General features: G+C 41.9%; 1 pseudogene; it reads right to left on the reverse strand.

Moving 5' to 3' along the window:
* Positions 1 to 19,148: 19,148 nt before the first annotated feature.
* Positions 19,149 to 19,669, reverse strand: LOC131503012 (zinc finger protein 831-like; annotated as a pseudogene).
* Between the last annotated feature and the right edge of the window lie 2,268 nt (positions 19,670 to 21,937).

Below are 21,937 nucleotides of genomic sequence, written 5' to 3' on the forward strand. Positions count from 1 at the left end.
GACTCAAATATATGTATACTCAAATATATGCATATATATGTATATGTATATACACACACATATGAGTTTTTTCAGATATATATGTATATATACATATATAATTTATATATTTATAAATTTGTGTGTGTGTGTGTATATATATATATATATATATATATATATATATATATTCATAATATTTAGGAGTTTTTTCCAAAGAGAACTTTGTTTTTAAAGAAATGTAAGACAAGAGACTTCCTTCCCCCCAAAATCCTCCAGGAAAACTATCTCCAAATGAAACCAAACTACAGATAGCATTCTGGATGAAATTCACTACCCGATACAAAAAGTTTATGTATTTTGGCAAGTGCAATTGGGCTGTGATTATTTGTTATATTAAGCCATGGGAAACTACTCACTGGAAATAGATTAAGGTATCTTTGGAAAATCTCTTAACACTTTCAAGATGTCGGGATGCCATCTCACCTACCCCAAATTTCCTCCAGCACATTAAATAGCCTCCCAGCATCCGGAAAAAGTGAAACAAGCTTCCAAAAGTGTTCATCTTGCAGTTAGCTGACACTCCTGCCTGAGGTGCAACTGATTTCAAGGGTCTTGGCTTCCTCCTGCATGTCTTAGAGTATTTGTGGGAAAAGTTATGATGCTTTGGTAATTTGAGACCTCAACTCACAGCTGAGCTATTAAATCACGACTCTATGAGGAGGTGAGATGGCAAGGATTTGAGTAGGAATGATTAGGTTTATAAATTACAGGTGCAAGAATTCATCCAATAATATAAATTATTACTCAACTTGGAAGAATCTAAGGGTCAGAGCCACAAAATATGATGTACAAATGATTTCACCAAGAGGAGCGATGGCGCTCATTTATAGGGCAGGTTCTAACATCTATAATCCTGCAACTTTAGGCAACAGGAAGCAAGTCTGCCCTTGCAAACCTGCCTAGAAGCACTGATATTATTAGTTTTCCCAATCATTTGTTTGGCAATATCAGGTGATCAACTGATACTTTAGAATATTCCCCTGCACCAAAAACTGTCCTCATGTGAATTGAACTGGTAAAAAGCCATCGTTATTTTCACTGCAGTAGTGACTGGCTCTGCAAGTGCCAAGGCAAACTGGACAAATACTTATTTAATGTTAAGTAATCATTTGCTTTTTTGATAGTAAAAAAAATCCCAACTTATTATTGTAACCCAAATGTCTCCTGGGGGATATGAATGAGGTCAAATTAATCCAAACTCCCTGGATCTTAACTCCACCTGCTTATTCAGAGTCACCGGTGCTACAGTCTGAATATCTGGGCCACCCTTCCCCAAATTCACTTTTGAAATCCTAACCCCTAAGAGGATGGCATTAGGAGGTAGTGGCCTATGGGGGGTGATGAGGTCGTAAGGATGGAGCCCTCATGATTGGGATTAGTGCCCTTATAAGAGAGACCTCACTGAGTTCCTTACTCCTTCTAGCATGTGCCGATACAACAAGAAGTCAGCAGTCTGCAACCTGGAAGAGGGCTGTCACCAGAACCCAGTCATGTTGACATTCTGATCTTGGACTTCCAGCCTCCAGAATTGTGAGATATAAATGTTGGTTCATGAGCCAGCCAGTTTATGGCATTTTTGTTATAGCAGCCTGAACAGACAGCTTTCTAGAAAAGCCCCTTCCCAAGCAAGTATTCCTGGGTGTCCCTGGAGGGTTTTCACAGGGAGCTCATGAACAGACACGATAGCCACAGCCTCCACACATCCACTAGAATCAAAATTTCCTCCTCTCCCGCAATGGCTTCCTCTTGTCAGTGTCATCTACTCAAAAGTGGAATGAGGTCTCTTCCCAGTACTTCTGCTGAGGGTAAGAACTTCGATTTCCCCACTGACTGTGCTCTCTTGCTATGCTCCTTAAATGGTCCATGATGCAGTAGCAGAGATGTTCATTTGGGGGCAGCAGTCTAGAGTATGTCTCTCTTCTCTGCCATGTGATATTCTTTGTCACCTGAGCCTCAAAGCAAAAATCTGTGTGTTCAGTCTCATCAGAGTGCTTCATAAAATAGTTCCTTCCATGTTATATATCAATAATACCTTTCTCCATTAAGGCTCAAAACCACTGTATCAAACCAGGCGAGAACAATAATCTTGTGTTGTACACTCTGGCCCTCATTTCCAATTTTCCACCCTTCTCTACCTGTGTAATACATGCATCAAACTCCTCTTTCTTCCTTCAGATGCAAAAGTCAAGAACTCAAGGATGCATTTCTCAATTCAGAGAAATACTGCCCACCCTACCAAACCCCTCTGCTGCCAGTGGTAAGTGACTCTCTGTGAGATAGTATATCTTTCATTGCCTTCAATCCTCCACTTGGTTTTCCACCATGTTTTGACATGGCCTTGGATTCTCTAGAGCAGTGGTCTCCAAAATGAGGTGGTCACACCCCAGGAGTAAGTGAGATAACACACTGGGGTATAGAGAGCAAATGTCAGAATCAATAGATAGGCAGATTCAGTTTTATTATTATTTAACATATAGATCACCACCAGTGCCCTCCCTCAGTCTGTATGAGAGGGCTATGTGTTTTTCAAGGTATCCTGGGGAAGGAGTGAATGTTCCATACTGGGAATAGTTGACAATGGAGACTTCACATGATCATTTCTTTCAGCATATTGCCAAGTATTACCATTGATATGTTCCTGGTTAGGTGGCATTACAAATTAAGCTACTCAGTTTTAACTAATAACTCTCTCAAATTTGGCAAGGAACTTAAAAAATCCTTGCAAAGAAACCATAGATCAAGATATGACCATTAGTACAAACTCACAAAAGTGTAAGAGAAATGTCAGCACTAACAATTCTTCCATCCTAGTAGTAGCTCAGGAGCAGCATTATTATAAAATAATGAATTCAAATCAGATTACTTAAAAATAGAAGTTATTAAGGAGACCATTTAAAATATGTTGTTAACAATTATCTTTGCTTGGAGTCCCTCCAAAACAGACTCCAAGATGAGGATTAAGATGCAAGTGTCTTATCTGGGAGGTGATTCCAGGAAGCACATTGAGGGAGTAGGGAAGTGATGTACAAAGGCAGGAAAGCCAATAAAGGGTATGCTGATAAATGGATCACTACTTTGGGCACCCAGGACCCTCTGAGGGCCTGTGTAGACCAAAACTGTCCTGAGGTGCAAGGAAGTTGGAGTATTTATCCACTGACTCTTGTCTTTCATTGGTTAAGAGTCATTCCTGGGGTGTGTTAGGTCCCTAGCATTCTGGTCTCTCCCACACGTACTAACTACACTTTAATAGTCCAAGAATGCTTTCATGAGGAAGGTGTTACCTTATTCTGCAGGGAAAAGCAGAAACCATGTTTAGAAGGATTCCGCAGTGAAGAGATTGTATAACAGAAGAGTCAGAGACAAGAATGTAAAGGCCTGTCTGCAGATTTTGAAATTTATCCTGTAGGCAACTGAGAGTCATTGAATGTGTTTGGGTAGTGACATGACATGATGGAAACTTTATTTTAGAACTGTTTGTTTACAGTATATTCCATTGTGTGAACAGGGGAAGGGAAGAGGTGGACACAAATATGTAAGAGCTTGTAAATTTACTTAAGTTGTATAAAGTCTACTTTGTATACCATTCTTTCCAAACAGAGGAGAGAAAAGAAGTGCTTCTTGGGGGACTGCATTTTGATGAGAAACTTGGGCCAGCATTCCCCTCGGAAAAGAAGAATGAGGCAAACAAATGGCATCTGAGTTTTGGTCTTCCATTATTCAAACTTTCCTAAAAAGTGGCAGCATGGAAATCTTCAAGTCTGCTTGGAATCTGAGCCAATTTGATGGGAGAATCTGCAGATTTTCAAGCAGTAAGTTGATCTGTGGTGGCCTTCAACCCAGGAGTGAGGAATTTTCTGTTTATAGTCTTGACTCAAAAGAGATCCAAATTTGCCCCACCCTGAAAGTGCATCACTAAGAGGAAATATTCACTGTTTAAAATGGTTTATAATATGATTATACCAAAATTTTCTTTTTTTTCTTTTCTTCCTCTGTGAAAATAAATGCAACATGTTTGACACTGATTCGACATCAGGCAAGGGAATTGTGCTCTGAAGGCACACGCACATACATGCCCACCCCACATTGTATTGGCTGGGAGCTCTGCACTGAGAGAGATGCTCGGGCATATTTCTGCATGAAGCAAAATCAATATGGGTGAACCTGAAAACCATCTGTTGGGAACTTTTGGAAAGGTAGATGAAAGAGGAGGTGAGAGACAAGGGTGAAGACTTGGGAAACCATCCAAGGAAGCTCTTTTGACAACTCAAGTCATTACTTAACATGGATACAGACATCTGGGAGGCCCCAAGGTAAGCCCACGGGCCCTGCCTGAAGGGGCCTAGAGCCAACATGGGGTTGGTACAGTTCAAAACAAACCTCTGGCATCTCAAAATGTTCCTGTACCTTTTATCTCTTGGGTTCCACCTTGCTAGGCAACCCTCCTCTCCTCTGTGGTTTTTCTGCCATTTCCTGCTTTTCTCATTCTGTAGTCACCACCCAGCTCCCTATGGGTGGAATGATAATTTAGTACAAGTTCAATTTTTAAAAACTGTTTTGCAATAAAATCTTACTGCTTTTGTTCTCTGTGGCTAGAGGGGTGGTGGCCTGGTATGACTGCCCCAAGTTTAAAGGCAGGGAAAATAAGGATAATGGATTAAGTGATTTGCCAGAGATGAAATGAATGAGATTAGCACCCGTTACTTTTTACCCCAGTAACTGAAAGAAATACAAGAACTGGATTGTTGCAATTATTTAGGAAAGCACTGGAAAGCATCGTTCTTTGTGATTCTTGTGTAATGAATGTGGTGACAGAGAGGGTGGCTATCCCAGTTTTTAATTCAGTGAAGGTTTAGAACGTATTTCTAATTCCTTTGACACACCCCCAGGTTTTCATGCATAAAATGGAGCTAATACAATAATTAGTACCCACCTTATGGGGTGGTTTTAAGGATTAAATGACTTAAAATATGCCGAGCACTTAGGACAGTACATGGCACCTAATAAGCACTCAATACATTTATTATTATTATAGTTGTTGCAATACAACAGCAATTTATTTTGAAGTGACAACCCTAATATTCAAATCTTCGAAAAATTTATACCAGACAATGCCTAGCTGCAAAGGAATCATACTGGCTTACCTGAGAACCTTATTAGAATGAGAAAATAAGGGGTAGAGATTGCGTTCATGAGAGGCCTGTCACTCTTCCAAAACATTTTGGAAATTCAACTCTTCATTTTAGGGATTATTTACATCAGAGCTGGCTGTGCCTTTGGGAAAATGGAACCCAAATATTGCAGGTGCCATTCCTGCTCCTACCTACCTGCTCATCATAGCACCCCATTTCCCAGCCACTAAGGGTGTACTATGCTCAGGTTCTGATGTGATACCAAATTTCTCTGTGACTGCTAAAGCAACCAATCTTGCTTGTCACACCTGTGTCACCTCTCAAATATAAACAAACCCCACAGGTCATCTCTCCTGTCTCATATTCTCAGCCAAAAGTTTCTTCGCTTTGCTTATCACCTCTCTTGCTCTTCCTGTCCCTCCCAATCCTTTATACAGTGTCCACTGGAATTCCAGTGCCCCCTTCCATGGCAAGCAATCTCGTGGATGGCCATTCCTTAATCATCTAGTGTTAACTGAAACCTGGCTTTTCCATGAAGCTCTCTACTTCCTAAAGCTGCTTTAGGCAGATGTTGTCCATTCTGCTGAGTTTCAGGAAGATGATGATCATCATTCACCTATTCTCTCCCCATCTTTATAAGAAAACCTTTATATAAAAAACTTCTGGGGAACTTCTACTTTTCAGGAAGATGTAATGGATCTACTTTTCCTTATTCCTCCTACTAAGTACAACTAAAAACCACAAACATTATATATAAAGCAAACATAAAAAGATTCTGAAAGGTGCAGAAAGGAAGTCAGACTGGCTAGGGACCTTAGGACCTGAAGAACAACAAGGTCGTGAATTCTGTGGATTTTCTTTTTGCCTCATGTATCATAGAATTGGAGCTGAAGAAGCGGACAATCTGGAACACAAACAGATTCAGACAAAAAAAAAAAAAAAAAAAAACCCTGAACAAAAGCCTTCTACCTCCAGCCCAAGTACCAGGAAAGGGACAGCCTTGCAAGACAGAACCTTTAGAAAATAACTACTTTACTCTGGCCAAACACCACAGAAAGAGCTGTACTCTAGACTTGCACCATTGCGTGGCTGTAACAAGCCCCCCCTCTCACCAGAGTGGTCAGAGGAAGCTGAGTAGGGAGCCATGTCTTTCATCTCTGCTTGGCGGTAACAAACACACATCCCTTGCAGTGCTGGTGGAGACCATGTGGGAAGTCTGCACCCTCATACCCACCTTCCCTTCCCTCCTCCCTGCCAGGAGTCCAAGGGGAGAGTCAGGACTTTCACCACTATCCATTGGTAATGAGACAACCAGCCCCAGTGTCAGTGAAGGCTCTGTAGGGAGCTGGAACTCCCCTAGGATGACGACAGAGGCTGAGTGGGGAACCTGAGCTTCTACGCTTACCTGGCAGGAATGAAGTACCACTCCTACTTCTCCTACCAGAGCAGTGTCAGGAAGCCAGCTGAAACAGGAGGTTTAAACAAGAGCCAGAGTATCATAGCATAAGTGTCCAGGTCTCAATAAGAAATCACTCATCATACAAAGAACCAGGAAAATCTCAATTTGAATGTAAAAGACAATCAATAGATGCCAACACTAAGATGGAAGAGCTGTTAGAATTATATGACAAAGACCAAAGCAGCCATCATAAAAATGCTTCAATGAGCAATTACAATTCAAATGTTAAAAAAGCAGACAACATCAGCAAAGAAATAGGAAGTCTCAGCAAAGAAAAGGAAGATATAAGGAAGACCCAAATGGAATTTGTAGAACTGAAAATACAGTAACCCAAATTAAAAAAAAAAAAAAAAAAACAATAGATGGGCTCAATAGCAGGATGGAAAGGATAGAGGACAGAACAGGTGAACCTGAAGAACCTTTAATGTTCACTAAAGATTACCAAATCTGAGAAACAGAGAAAAAATAGACTGAAAAACATGAACAGAGCTTCAAGGAACTGTGGGACTATAATAAAAGATCTGGGGCTCCTGGGTGGCTCAGTCAGTTGAGCTCCTGGCTCTTGGTTTTAGCTCAGGTCATGATCTCACAGTTCATGAGTTCGAGCCCTGCATCAGGCTCCGTGCTGACAGTGCAGAGCTGCTTGGAATTCTCACTCTCTCCCTCTCTTTCTGCTTCTCCCCTTCTCTCTCTCTCTCAAAATAAATAAATAAACTTCAAAAAATAAATTAAGAAAAGATCTAACATCTGGGTCATTGGAGCCCCATATAGAGAGGGGAGAGGATGGGGCTGGAAATGTGCTTAAAGAAAAATAGCCCAAACTCTCCAAATATGTTAAGATATATAAGTCTACAGGTTCAAGTAATTGGGCAAACCTCAGACAGGATAAAACCAAAGAAATCCACACCAAGTCATATAATAGTCCAACTTTTGAAAGCTAAAGCTGAAGATAAATCTTGAAAGCAGTAAGAGACAAACAACACATTACCTATAGGGGGAAAATAATTCAATTAACAACAGGTTTCTCATCCAAAACCATGGAGACCAAAATAAAGCGGCACAACATCTTTCAAGTGCTGAAAGAAAAAAGAACTGTCAATCTAGAATTCTATATCCAGTGAAAATATCCATCAGGAATGAAGAGGAAAGGGGAAATCAAGACACTCTCAGATGAAGAAAAACTCAAAGAAATTGTCACCAGCAGACCTATCTTAAAAGAATGCCTCAAGTAAAATTTTTAAACAGAAAGGAAATGATAAAAGGAGAACATCAGGAAGGAAGGAAGTACAACAGAGAGTAAAAATGGGGGCAAATACATTTTCCTTCTCTTTAGTCTCCCAAATTATGTTTCATGATTGAAGCAAAAATTATAACACTATCTAATGTGTTTCTAAATGTATGCAGGGAAAATATTTAAGACCATTATACTCTAAACAAAGGAGGGTAAAGGGAGGTAAGGTATCTGTACTTCACTGGAAGTGGTAAAATCTCTAGTAGACTGGCATGAGCTTTGTATATGTAATATAATGCCTAGAGCAACTACTAAAAAGGCTATACAGGGATACGCTCAAAGACACTATAGATAACCCAAAGTTGAATTCTAAAAAATGTTTAACCCACAGAAGGGCAGGAAAAACAAGACAGACATCATAAACACAGAGAACAAACAGAAAACAAAACAATGAAATGGATACTTAAGACTTAATAGGCCAAAAATTACATCAGATTTAACTGGTCTAAACATACAAACTAAAAGACTGAAATTGGCATAGTGGATTAAAAAACATAATGCAACTATAACTAACTTTAAATATAGTGACATAGGTAGGTTGAAAGTAAAAGGATGGAAAAGGATATATCACATAAACAGTCAAAAGAAAGCAGAAATGGCTACATTAATATTAGATAAAGTGAGACTATAAAGTAAATTACCAGACACAAAGGGTTTATTACATAACAATAAAACAATCAACCCACCAGGCACACATAGCAATCTTAAATATGTATGCATCAAATGACAGAGCTGCAAGATCTGTGAAGCAATAAAATGATACAAGTGAAAGGAGAAATAGAAAAATCTACCATCATATTTAGAAGCTACAATACCCTTCTCTCAGGAATTGATAGAACATCTAGAAAGGAAATCAGGAAGGATGTCAAAGAACTCAATACCACTACCAACCAATGAGATCTAATAGACAGTTATACAACACTCAGCCCAACAATGGAAAAATACACATTATTTTCAAGTGTCCATGGATGATATATGAAGATAGACCATATCCCAGCCATTAAAAAATACCTCAACTTATTGAACAGAATTGTAATAACACAAAATATGTTCTTCAACCATAATGGATTCAAACTGGAAATCAACAACTGTAAGATAACATGAAAATCTCTAAACAGATAGAAATTAAACACACTTCTGACTCTCAAATACAGAAAACAAAGTGAGGGCTGATGGGGGTAGGGAAAATGGGTGATGGGTATTAAGGAGGGCACTTGTTGGGGTGAGCACTGGGTGTTATGTGTTAGTGATGAATCACCAGAATCTACTCCTGAAGCCAAGACTACACTGTATGTTAGCTAACTTGAGAATTAAAAAAAAATGGTGAATTGTATGGAATTCAAAATGGCATAAAATGGCATAATGTGAATTATATCTCAATAAAGCTGTTTAAAAGAAAAAAAAAGAAATTAAACACACTTCTTAATAATCCATGTGTTAGAGAGGAAGTCTCAAGGGAAATTTAAAAAATACACAAGGGGCGCCTCTGTGGCTCAGTTGGTTGAGTGACTGACTTTGACTCAGGTCATGATCTCAGGGGTTTATGAGTTCAAGCCCTGCATCAGGCTCTTTGCTGACAGCTCAGAGCCTGGAGCCTGCTTCAGATTCTGTGTCTCCCCCTCTCTCTGCCCTTCCCCTGATCACACTTTCTCTCCCTCTGTCTCTCTCCAAAATAAACATTAAACAATTTAAAAAAATTAAAAAAATACAATGAACTGAATAAAAATGAAAATATACATATGAAAAATATATGAGACCTAGCTAAAGCTGAAAGGGAAATTTATAGCATAAAATATTTACATTAGAAAAGAGGAAAAGTCTCAAATCAATGTACCCACCTCAAGAACCTAGAAAAAGAACAAAATAAACCCAAAACAAACAGAAGAAAGGTGAGAATAAGTACAAAAAAAATCAATGAAATTACAACATAAAAACAATAGAGAAAATCAATGAAACAAAAAGCTGGTCTTTTGAAAAAAAATCAGTAAAAATAACAAACCACTGGCAAGACTGAAAAAAAAGAGTGAAGACACAAATTACCAAGGTCAGGAATTCAATATGGATTATCACAACAGACTCTGCAGACATCAACAGTATAAGAAGGAAATACTATGAAAACTCTACATACATAAATTTGACTACTTAGATGAAAATGACCAATTCTTCAAAAAGTACAAAGTAGTACAGGGTGCCTGGGTGGCTCAGTCAGTTGAGCGTCCAACTTTGGCTCAGGTCATGATCTCACAGTTGGTTCGTGAGTTTGAGCCTTGCATCGGGCTCACTGCTGTCAGCCCCAGGCCACTTCAGATCCTCTGTCCACTTCTCTCTCTGCCCCTCCCCTGCTTGTGTGTGCTCTCTCTCTCTCTCTCTCTCTCTCTCTCTCTCTCTCAAAAATGAATAAAATATTTTTTAAAAAGTACAAAGTAGTACAACTCACCCAATAAGATACAAATAATTTGAACAGTCCTATAACTATTAAAGAAATCGAATCTATAATTTTAAAACTGCCCAGAAAGAAATCTCTAGGGCCAAACGGTTTCATTGGAGAATACTACCAAATGTTTAAAGAATTAACGCCAATTCTATACAATCTCTTCCAGAAAACGGAAGAGGAAGAAACATTTCTCAGTTCATTTTATTACACTAGTATTAGCCAGATACCAAACCAGACAAAAACAGTACCAAAACAAAACAAAAATGCTCTCTTTCATAAATGTAGATACAAAAATCTTTAACAACATTTTAGCAAAAGAATTCACCAAGATACAAAAAGAATTATACATCATGACCAAGTAGGGCTTATTCCAAGGATGCAAGGCTGGTTCATATTCCAAAATCAATCAACATCATCCACCATAATAACAATATAAAGAATAAAAATCACAGGATCATGTCAAATAATGCAGGAAGAACATTTGACAAAATTCAATATCCATTCATAATAAAAGAATAATCACAACCAGGAATAGAGGGTAACTTCCTCAATTTCATAAAGAACATCTACCAAAAAGCTAGAGCTAATATATATTAATGATAAAAGACTGACTGCTTTCCCCCTAAGATCAGGAGGAAAGTAGGAATGTTTGCTCTTACCATTCTTATTCAACATAGTACTGGAAGTTCTAGCCAGTGTAATAAGGAAAGAAAAAGAAATAAAATGCAGAGAGTTTGGAAAGAAAAAAAATGATACCCTCTCTATTTGCAGATGACATGATTGTCTAGGTAGAAAATTCCAAGAAATCTACAAAATACTCCTAGAACAAATAAGTGAGTTCAACAAAGTGGCATGATACAAGATTAACATACAAAAGTCAATGACATTTCTGTACACTAGCAATGAGCATACAAACACTGAAATTAAGAATACAATGCCATTTACAATACCTAAAATAAATTAAATACATATGTGTAACTCTAACAAAATGTGTGTAGGACTTGTATGCTGAAAACTACAAAACACCGATGAAAGAAAGAGAACAAGGTAAACAGTGACATACTAAGCCCACGATTCAAAGGTTCAGCATTGAAAAAATGTCAGCACTCACCAAATTGATATACAGGTTTAATGCAATTCCTATCAAAAGCCTAGCAAGATCTTTGGTAGATATAGGCAAAACTTTTCTACAATATATATGGAAAGGTAAAGAAGTTAGAACAGCTAAAATAATTTTTAAAAAGAATAAAATGGGAGAAATAACTTTACCCAGTAATAAGGCATACTACTTAGCTACCATAATCTGAATAGTGTGGTTGGCAGAGAGTTAGATCAGTAGAACAGAACAGAGAACCCAGAAACAGACCTACATAACTATGCCTAGCTGATTTTTGACAAAGATGCAAAAACAGTTCAAAAGGATAGCCTTTTAAACAAATGGTGTCAGGACACAAATGAAAAATATAAAACTATCAAACATTTTAGAAAAAACATAGCAGAAGATCTTTGCTAGAGTTAGGCAAATTCTTAGACTTGACAGCAAAAGCATGATCCATAAAAAGAAAAACTGATAAATTGGACTTTATCAAAATTATGAACCTTTTTCTGTGAAAGGACACAGAGGCAAGCTGCAGACTGGGAGAAAATATTTGCAGAGCACTTATTGAACAAAGGATAGTATCTAGAATATATAAAGAATTCTCAAAACCCAATGGTAAAATATAAACAATTCAATTAAAAGATGGGCAAAAAACATGAAGAGACATTTCACAGAAGAGGATACACAAATGGCAAGTAAGCACAAGAAAAAGTGTTCAACATCACAAACTGTTAGGAAAACGCAAACTAAAACCTCCTTGAGATATCAGTGCAGCTATCAGAATGGCTAAAATTAAAAACAGTGACAGCACCAAATGCTGGCAAGAATGCACAGAAACTGGTTGATTCAAACTATTGCTGGAAATGTAAAATGGCATAGCTATTCTGGAAAATAATTTGGCAATTATTTGAAAAAATGAAACATGCAAGTATCATATGATTCGACAATTGTGCTACTGGGCATTTATCCCAGAAAAATGAAAACTTACGTTCATGAAAAAATCTGTACATGAATGTCCATAGCCACTTTATTCATACTAGCCCCAAACTGGAAACAACCCAGATGTCCTACCACAGGTGAGTGGTTACACAAGCTGTGGTACTACTCAGTAATAAAAAGGAATAAACTATTGAGATACACACATACAAAAAACCCTTGGATAAATCTACAGAGAATTATGCAGAGTGGGGAAAAAAGCCAATCCCAAAAGATTATAAGCTGTATGATAACATTTATATAACATTTTTGAAATGACCAAAATTCTAGAAATGGAGAACAGAGTGATGGTTTCCAGTGGTTAGGGATGGGGTAGAAGGGTGGAAGAAAAATGGGTGTGGTTATAAACGGGCAATAGAGGGATCCTTGTGATGGGAATGTTCTGTATCTCGACCATATGAATGACAATATCTTTGTTGTGATATTGTACTATTGTTTTACAAGATGTTACCACTGGGGGAAAACACTGGACCTCTATTTACTATTTCTTATCTGCGTGAGAATCTACGATTATCTTAAATAAAAAGTTTAATTTAATAAAAAACATTTAAATTTTTTTTAATATTTATTTATTTTTGAGAGAGAGAGAGAGAGAGAGAGACAGACAGACAGACAGACAGACAGACAGAGTGTGAGTGGGGGAGGGGCAGAGAGAGAGGGAGACACAGAATCCGAAGCAGGCTCCAGGCTCTGAGCTATCAGCACAGAGCCTGATGCGGGGCTTGAACTCATGGATGGTGAAATCATGACCTGAGCGGAAGTTGAATGCTTAACTGACTGAGCCACCCAGGCACCCCAATAAAAAACATTTTTAAAAACCCTCCTGTTTTGAATCATTATCTTCTGGCTGTACCACCATCTCCATTACCTTCATCTACCAGATGGGAGCTGATACTGACTTGGACTAGGGAGGAAGTGGTAAAAATGGTAAATGGGCACTTTCTGGGTGTATTTGGAAGGTAGAACCGAAAGTATTTGCTGATGGATCAAACATAAATGGAGAAGTCCAAACACGACTCCAAATTTTTCCTGGGCCATTTGAATGATGGATTCATTATTTACTGAGATGGGGAAGACTGAAAGAGGAGCATGTTTGGGGGAAAATTGGGAGTCTGGCTTTGGATATGCTGAGTTTGAGATTCCTAGTAGATCTCCAAGTGGAGATGTACAGCAGGCAGCTGGGCACATATGTCTGGAGTTATGAAGAGAGGTTAGATCTGGAGAATCAAAGAGAGGAGTCATCAGCACATGGGTAGTATTTAGTCATGAGTTTAGATAAGATTGCTTATGAAATATGTATAGGAGAAAAGCAGCCTCGGTCTGAGCCCTAGAACTCCAAAGTTTAGAGGCCAGAGGAATGAGGAGAAAGCAGCAAAGACACTTAGAAGCAATGGCCAGTGAGATAGAGGAGAGCCATGAGAAAGTGGGGTTTGGGAAAACAGGCTTAAATTTCTGACTGTCCTTCTTTGACCTTTTTCATGGATGCACTGACCTCTGGTTTCACATTCAGCCTTTTTAACCACCATATATATTCAGGTTCTCCCCTAAATTGTCTTCAGCATTGAGCCCTCCTTGAAGTTCTAACTCATAAAATCTATTGATTGTTGGGACACTCTGTTGTGGCAGCATATAAGTACCTGTTCTAGTTATTCATTAATGCCTACCAAATCACCCATAAACTTAGTGGCTTCAAACAGTAACAATAATTTATTATCTCTCAGAGTTTCTATGGGTCAGGAACTTAAGACTGACTTGGTTGGGCAGGTTTTGGCCCAAGATCTCTCAGATGAATGCAGATGGCTGGAGTTGAAATCATCTGAAAACTCACTCACTCACATAATCTGGCACCTGGGCTGGGAAGACTCAAAGCATTGGTCCAGGTACACCTCATCAATCTTGGAGTTATACAATACACAATGCGATTGCAGGGTATGGCATTTTTAAGCATAAATAAAGTGGTATCCATCACCATCCAGCTCTCCAAGCTGGCACAGTCTAAGTACATACCAGAATTCAGTGGTTTGGAACCAGAACCAGATGTTGGTTTTCCAGATACGGAACAGAATCTTACCAGATAGGATCATATTATCCCTGTGTGTCTATCCCAGGCAGTCTATCCTTCTGGAATGCTACTTACTACAGCCAAAATGGTTTATCTCAATCCCTAAGATCACTGCATTACCCATATGACATATAATAAACAAAATTCACCACGTTGACAATCCCTAGGAGCCTCTCTGTGAACTTTGGAGAAGATTACCAATGCATGAGCATCTATGCATCAGGGTTATCAGATGTTTCACTTTACCAAGACAAAATACGTCAGTTGTTAACACTTACTGTCCCATCCTAGTTTTTAATAGTGCCCCCTTTGCTCACTCGCAAAAGTGTCTGGTTAGTTGATACATATATATTTAATAGTTGATATATGTAATATTTGATTCTATCGATCTATAAAATTTATTCCTCCTTGCAGTCAGACTTTCAGAACTGGGCTGAAGGTGCAACTTATTTTTCTAGAGGGCAACAGAATGATGGGTCAACAACAGACTGATGTGTCTGGAAGAGATAAGAACCAGCCTTTCCCTAAGTGTGGGGGCAGGAAACATATAAGAGCCCAATGTGTTCAATGTCAAAAGGGAATCCGGATAGACACTAAACATGAAGTCATCACTCACAATAGTAATACGTAAAGCACACAGAAGTTCTCTTAACCCATCTCTGCTTACTTGATTCACCTTACTAACCAATACTCACCACTGGAAACAATATTGATGCCCAGGTCCTAAAACTGCTCAGGGATAGAAGACTACTCTGTAAAATGCCAGAACACTTTTGTTACCACTGGCTGAGTTGTATATTTAGCCAAGAACGAGGTAAATTTGTTCCCAAACCTGTTTATGCATATAGTTGTTATCATAGTTCTGTAACCTAATTAGATGTGACCTAAATTGATATTTAAAAGATTATTAAAAGCTTGAGAGTTATTGGATAGACTTGATTAAGGCAAACTGCTCGAGGTAAAAAAAAAAAAAAAAAAAGTTACTGGTCTGGATGTAGTAGATTCAGGTATAAAATAGATGAACATCAGAAAATTCTAGAAAGAGTTAGTACTGATATTTCCTCACAAAATATGAGGAAATCATAAGTTGTGGCTACTCAGCATCTTTGAAAACTCTGCCTATGTTTGGAGAATTTCCCTTTTCAAGGTCAAAGTCAGAATTCATTCTCCCAGCCTCCCTTGTAGCTGGGGAGCAGGCACGCAATGTAGGCTCTACCAATTGGAATTTAAAGTGGGAGTGGGTGAGCTCCATGGGGAGTTGGTTGAGGAGTGGTTGGTGGTAGAAGGATCTATCTTTCTGGGACACAGGAGTAGCAGAGCTTTTGGTGTTCACTGAGAGGAAGAAGTCTGTAGGGCAGAAGGTTTGTAAGAGATATCAGTAGCTCTGTTTTAGATATGTTAAGTTGATATGTGTATTAGACCTCCTAATCAAGATGACCAGTAGGCAGGTGGATATATAAGTATGGAGTTTAGAAGAGAGGGCTGAGCTAGAGATGCAAATTTGGGAAGCATGAGTATACAGGTGGTGTTTTCGACCATAGGCTTGGATAAAATCACCTAGGGAGTGAGAGAAAATGAGAAGAAACATGAAGACCAAGTCTGAGGGTATTCCAAAGCTTAGAGGTTGGGAAGATAAGGAAGTATAGGGGAGGTGGGTGGGAAGGAGAAGCCAGTAAGAAAACGGCAAACCAAGAGAGGGTGGTGTCTCAGGCACCAAATAAAGAGTTTAAGGAAGGGATGGTGATCAACATGGTTTCTATTGCTTGCTGATGGTTCAAGCAGGATGAGGCCTAAGAACTGACCATGGGATTTGGTAACAGAGGGGCCATTAACATCCTTCATAAGAGCAGTTTCAGTGATTTATCTTTGATCACCTACACTTCAGACCATTATTTTTTTCCCCATTCAGGGAATATTGGAGGCTGTTAAAACAGCTCTATCAGCCCCCACCTCAGTTGGGTGGGCCTGTTTTTTAAGCTCCTCCCCCAAACTGGACAACGGTTGTCAAGGTTGGCTCCAAAAGCCTGTTTATTGGGTGGGATAGAAGTCCTTCTAGCCAGTTGACCCTCTCAGACCCTCTAAACATAGTGCCCCATGAGGGGGTTCATGAATCATCCCAGATGTTGGGAAGGACTCAATCAGCCCACCCTCATAGACTACGATTCCATACCTCATCTTGTTTGCTCAAACCACAAAAACTTCTCCTCCTTCTTCACTCTCACTGAGGTCTCACTGAGACCTCGGTTCTTATTCCACTGGAAATGCAACAGCAGTCACAGAATAGTCCCTCAGGTTCCCACTAGCACAGCCACAACCTACCTGTGACTGTGCCTTCCCCTCCTCTACTACAAGTGAATTGTCTGTTCTTAGCTAAGGCTGACCTCTTACTTGTGAAGTGGTTCCCATCCCCACTTATCAGACCAACTACATAATTTGGGGAGCCCAGTACAGAATGAAAATGGAGAGTCTATTATTCAAAAATTGTTAAGAATCCCAAGACCCCACCAGCAGAGTGTTAAACCAAGCAAGGTGCCCTTCTGACACCATGGTCCTGGGTGACTGCACAGATCACATGTCCATGAAACTGGGCCCTGGCCCTGACCTGGCCTTATTCCTTAAGCCACCTTCTCCCACGGAAAGAATCCTGGCAGTGGTGAGTGGGTCTCTTGCTGAGGTAACCTGAGGAGGTACTTCAGGGAACAGGCATGGTCTTCCAGAGAAGCGAGCAAACCAGGAAATCAAGGCTAGACAGCCAGCAGGGAGCCACTTGCACCTAGGTTTTGAGACACTGGCTGGTAACCACAGCCCACACACTGAAACTGGGGTTCCTTTGCCCTCGGCCCAACATGTCTCAGGACAGCCCACAGAGAAGCTAAGGAAACACCAGAGCACTCCAAGGACACATCTGCCAACCTGTCTCACTCACTCCATGTAGTCAGCGCTCCGTTTCTCCTTGGGATCATGGTCTCCCTGGGATCGTGTCCCCTGGTTTGGGGACATCTAGCTTCTCCTGGCTGCTCAGCAAGCCCACTTCAGTTTCTTCTTTTCTGAAGGGAGCTTATCCTCCATGGGACAGAATTTGCTGGAACTACAGTTGGGCAACCTGGGGATGTCTTGGGCCCCCTGATAGATCTCCTTCCTGTCATCACCATGGAGGCCTCTTTCCCGCTTGGGGTCTGGCAAAACCAGCCTCAGGGCTTCTGCGTCACCTTTCTTGAAGGCCAGGTGCTGGTGGCAGCTGACACTCTGGCTCCACCCTCCCGTATGGAGGAATCAGAGGACTCTTACTGTCCAGATTGGCAGGGGGTCTCTGCAGTTTAGGATGGGGGGAAATGACATGGCTCTGTTCCCCCTGGGCTGGTCGGTCACCAGTTTCTGTTCTGACTGCTCTAGCCTTCTGCTTGGGAGACTCAGTCACCAAAGAGACTTCTTGGGCTGGCTGACTTCCGTGAAGCCCCATCTTCCCCAACAGAAATGGTGTCGGGAGGGAAAATGGCATCACACAGATGGGTCCTCCTATCCCCTGGCTGGGCTGCACCCACTTGCCTCCCCTCCTTCCCTACTGCTTCTTCCTGTGGAGGCAGGTTCAGTTGTATCTCACTGCCCATCCTCACCTCCTTCATCTTCTTGCCTCCATGGTGTCAGCCTTTCATTTTCTAGTGGATGCTCTTCAACATCTTACCATTTCTCCTGGGAACACACCTTCAGTTCCTCCCGGCTGCACTTTTTTTACTGGCCACATTGGCCGGCAGCCTCCTTCCCTGTGGCGTTTCTCTTTCCATCTCGGCTTTCTGTGGTGGTCAGGATATCTCCATCAGGTTAAAAGGCAGGCCATCTGTGGCATCATGGGCTCAAGGGGGACAGTTGGGGACACCTACTAAGGTTGTGTCCAAGCTGTAGCCCAAGAGGGCCAGGTAGTGTCTGGGGCTCAGAAGCTTCTGCTTCCTGGGGCAGGCTTCCACGGGCTCTGGCCCTCTTCGTGCTGTGCTCTGCTGCTCTTAATAAAAAGCAACAAGTTGCTCCTGATGATCAGCATACATTTTGCAGTGGTGGCAAACTGAGTGGAAACAGAGTAAAAGAAGAGGGGCCTAGATTTGTCCAGAGGAGTGAAGGTGGAAGGGGCTGTGGAGAGGGTGGTGTGCTTCCTCCACTGAGCTCGGGGCCCAGATGTCAAAACGGAAGGAGTCCTTGTAGGCACAGGGTACTTGGCGGGAACCATCAGCAACCCTGCGCTGTTGGAGGGGGACAGATAGCCTGAGACTGTGCTCTCACACTTTCTCAGCCTGTCCTCAGAGGCCTTGGTGTTCTGGGACTTCTCCAAGGAGAGTGCCTGCTGTCACTGCAGCAGCCCAAGCTTAATGGCAGTCAGAGACTTCTACTCTGGCATTTTATGCCGGCAGGAACCCAGGGAAAGCCATGTTTTGGAGTCCAAAGGGGCTTCCCTGTTGGGAGTCTCTAAATGTGGACCTGGACAGGAAACAGTTTCTGATTCATGTCTAGGCTCTTAGCAGCAAGGGACAAATGCATGGTGGACTTTGGGTCCAGCCCAATACCCTGGGTGCCTGGAGAAGGAAATTGCTTTATGCCCTGTCACCTTCCCTCTCTTCTGAGTGTCTCTCCAGACTCACTCCCTCCACTAGGAGGCTGTCCCACTCCCATCAGACTCAGAGGACAGTTGGGAGTTGCTGAGATGTGTCTGGATCTGCCTGTGCTTATATGTGTTGCTCTGGGCCATAAAGGCAAGGCTAGAGGTGTCACACAGGAAGGGTCTCTTGTGTGTGTAGGACTGGATGTGCTTTTCCAAAAAGCTGGGCTTCGGGCAGTCCTGGCCACAGTGCAGGCACAGTACATGCTGGCTTACTCATGTTACCTGGGTTTCCCAGGCCTGGCAACAGGACAGGTGGAGTACCCATGGTGTACACGCTCAGCACTGGGGCCACCGGCTGTCCGAGTTGGCCAGGGATGGGCCACTTGGGCCACAGCAGGAGGGTTAAGGACAAAGGGCATGCTGCCCCAATCCAGGCTGCCCATCTCTAGGGAAGCATGTGGCTGAACACCCCCAGCAGGCACTGCGTGGTCAAGGAGAACGGGCAGGGCCTTCAGGAACATGGCCGGTGCCAGGCCCCGCTCCAGTGATAAGATGGTGGGGCCCAGCATTAGGCAGAAAGGAGGACAGACTACCTTAGGCCCCGGGGCAGCTGCGAGCAGGAGCTGTCAGTCCCTGGCAGGCATAGCAAGACGAGCGGGTTCTAGCACCTTCACCCCACATAGTTCAGGGCAGCCCAGGATGCTGGGCAAGCTGCAGCAACAATCAGATGTTCCCATGGGTGCCTCTCTTCCCTCCACATTCAGTAAACCCTTGCCCCAGGCCAGGCACATACATCACCCCGTCAAAGTCTCACAACAACCACCCAAGAAGAGCACTATTTTCTCCATATAAGAAAAGAAGGACTGAGGCTCCCAGAACTGAAGTGACCTGTCCTGCAGCTAGCTACTAAATGGCGGAGTCAAGACTCAGACCCAGGTCTGCCTGGTATAGAATCGACACTCAGAAACTGTCTTGACTGTGTGGGGGAAAAGACATGCAGGGTGTCCAAGACCCTGGAGGTCCACAAGTATCCAGCGTACCGAGGGCAAGCCCCTTGCATCCTCTGGGACTCCATTTCCATATCTGTAAAATGGGCAGGGACCCAGCAGCTTCCCAGAGCCCTTCCCACTCTGGGGTTCTATCCCTGCCCTGGGATGTTCGTAACAAGAAAGAAAATTGGCTCAAGGGACAGGACGGCCTTCCTCAGCTCCTCAGAAGCAACGCTGTGCTACAGCTGGCCTCCACTGGCTCATATCACCTCCTATCAGCCCACGCTGCTTATACTAGCTCACACTGGCTCACGAGAGCTGATTGTTACGTTTTCAGGACTGTGTGAGCTGGTTGATTTAAATACAGCCATTATGAAGAATGAAGCACTGGGTATTGTATGGAAGTGATGAATTGCTAAATTCTACTCCTGAAACCAATATTACACTATATGTTAACTAACTAGAATTGAAATGAAAACTTGAAGGGCGTCTGACTTCAGCTCAAGTCATGACCTCATGGTTACTGAGTTCAAGCCCCATGTCGGCCTCTGTGCTGACAACTCGGAGCCTGGAGCCTGCTTTGGATTCTGTATCTCCCTCTCTCTCTGCCCCTCCCCCACTCACACTCTGTCTCTCTCTCTCTCTGTCTCAAAAATAAATAAACTTTTAAAAATTAAACACTTGAAATACGAAAAGAACTAAATAAACATACAATTACATAAATGACAGTGAAAACAAAATAATTTACTAAGTATTGTACTATATTTTATAGTATCTACGATATTGAGCAGGTTTTAGGTCTTACATCTGTACCATGGAAACGCCATATAATGCTGTATTGCCACGCACCTCTTCCCAACTCCTCATCACGTTGGGAGCTTAAAATCAGCTACGGTGAGAGGATTTACACCATGAAGACTGGCAAATGCCACAGAAGAAGCTTTTAATTTTGAGTAAGAGCTGGTTGTTTACCATTTCCCGGCATCCCACTGGAGAGAAGTGAGGGCAGATCAGGCCATCTTGCCTATCCTCTCTCCAACCACAAACACCTACCGTTCTGGATCTTGTAGCACTGGGCCACCTGCAAAGCCCCCCGCCTCTCGAAATATCTGAACCCTTATATGTTTTTAAAGGAAAGAATTAAGAACAGAATTATTTAGAGATCAGCAGCTACTGAAGTTGATAAGCGCTGATATTAACATAAAGGCTTATCTCAAGAAACTGCATCATCTCTGCCGCCTGGAGAACTTCAAGGTGCTTCCAGGAAAAGAACAGACCTGAGTTCCCATCCCTCCTCAGCCATCATGCTTGCTCAAGGATGCCCTCCCTCGGCTCTAAGAACAGTGTCATTAGGGCAGAATTACCAGGAAAGTCAGACGAGATCATTTGTGTAAAAACATCTAGTGCAGTGCCTGGCCTAGAGGAGGTATTCAGTCATAACACAAAAATGAGGAGCACCTTGCTTAAAAAACAGGGAAAACAGTACTCAAATATAAAACCCTATCTTTCTCAGTTTCTCTCTTGACTTGTCATGGGGCTTCTTTTTGCTATGTAAGGTCATGATAGAGAAAAAATTCAAGGTTTATATTATTAGCACAAATTTTACTGCCCGCACTTGGGCCTGATGGCTACCAGGTTTCCCCTCCCACCAGCCGCCTTGCCTAGCCGCTGCACTGAGACTGGGGGTGAGCTCTGAGCAGGTCGAGCTCTGCTTCCCACCGGTATCTCTCCCCAATCCATGGCAGATGGACGATGCTTGGGGGTCCTTAAACCTGTGCACCAGGGCACGCTAGGTACCTGGATCCGGGGTGGACGGGAGGCTCATCTCCCCCAGGATGCAGCCTCTGC

Source organism: Neofelis nebulosa, chromosome X (assembly GCF_028018385.1).
Source record: "Neofelis nebulosa isolate mNeoNeb1 chromosome X, mNeoNeb1.pri, whole genome shotgun sequence".
NCBI classification, from domain to species: domain Eukaryota; kingdom Metazoa; phylum Chordata; class Mammalia; order Carnivora; family Felidae; genus Neofelis; species Neofelis nebulosa.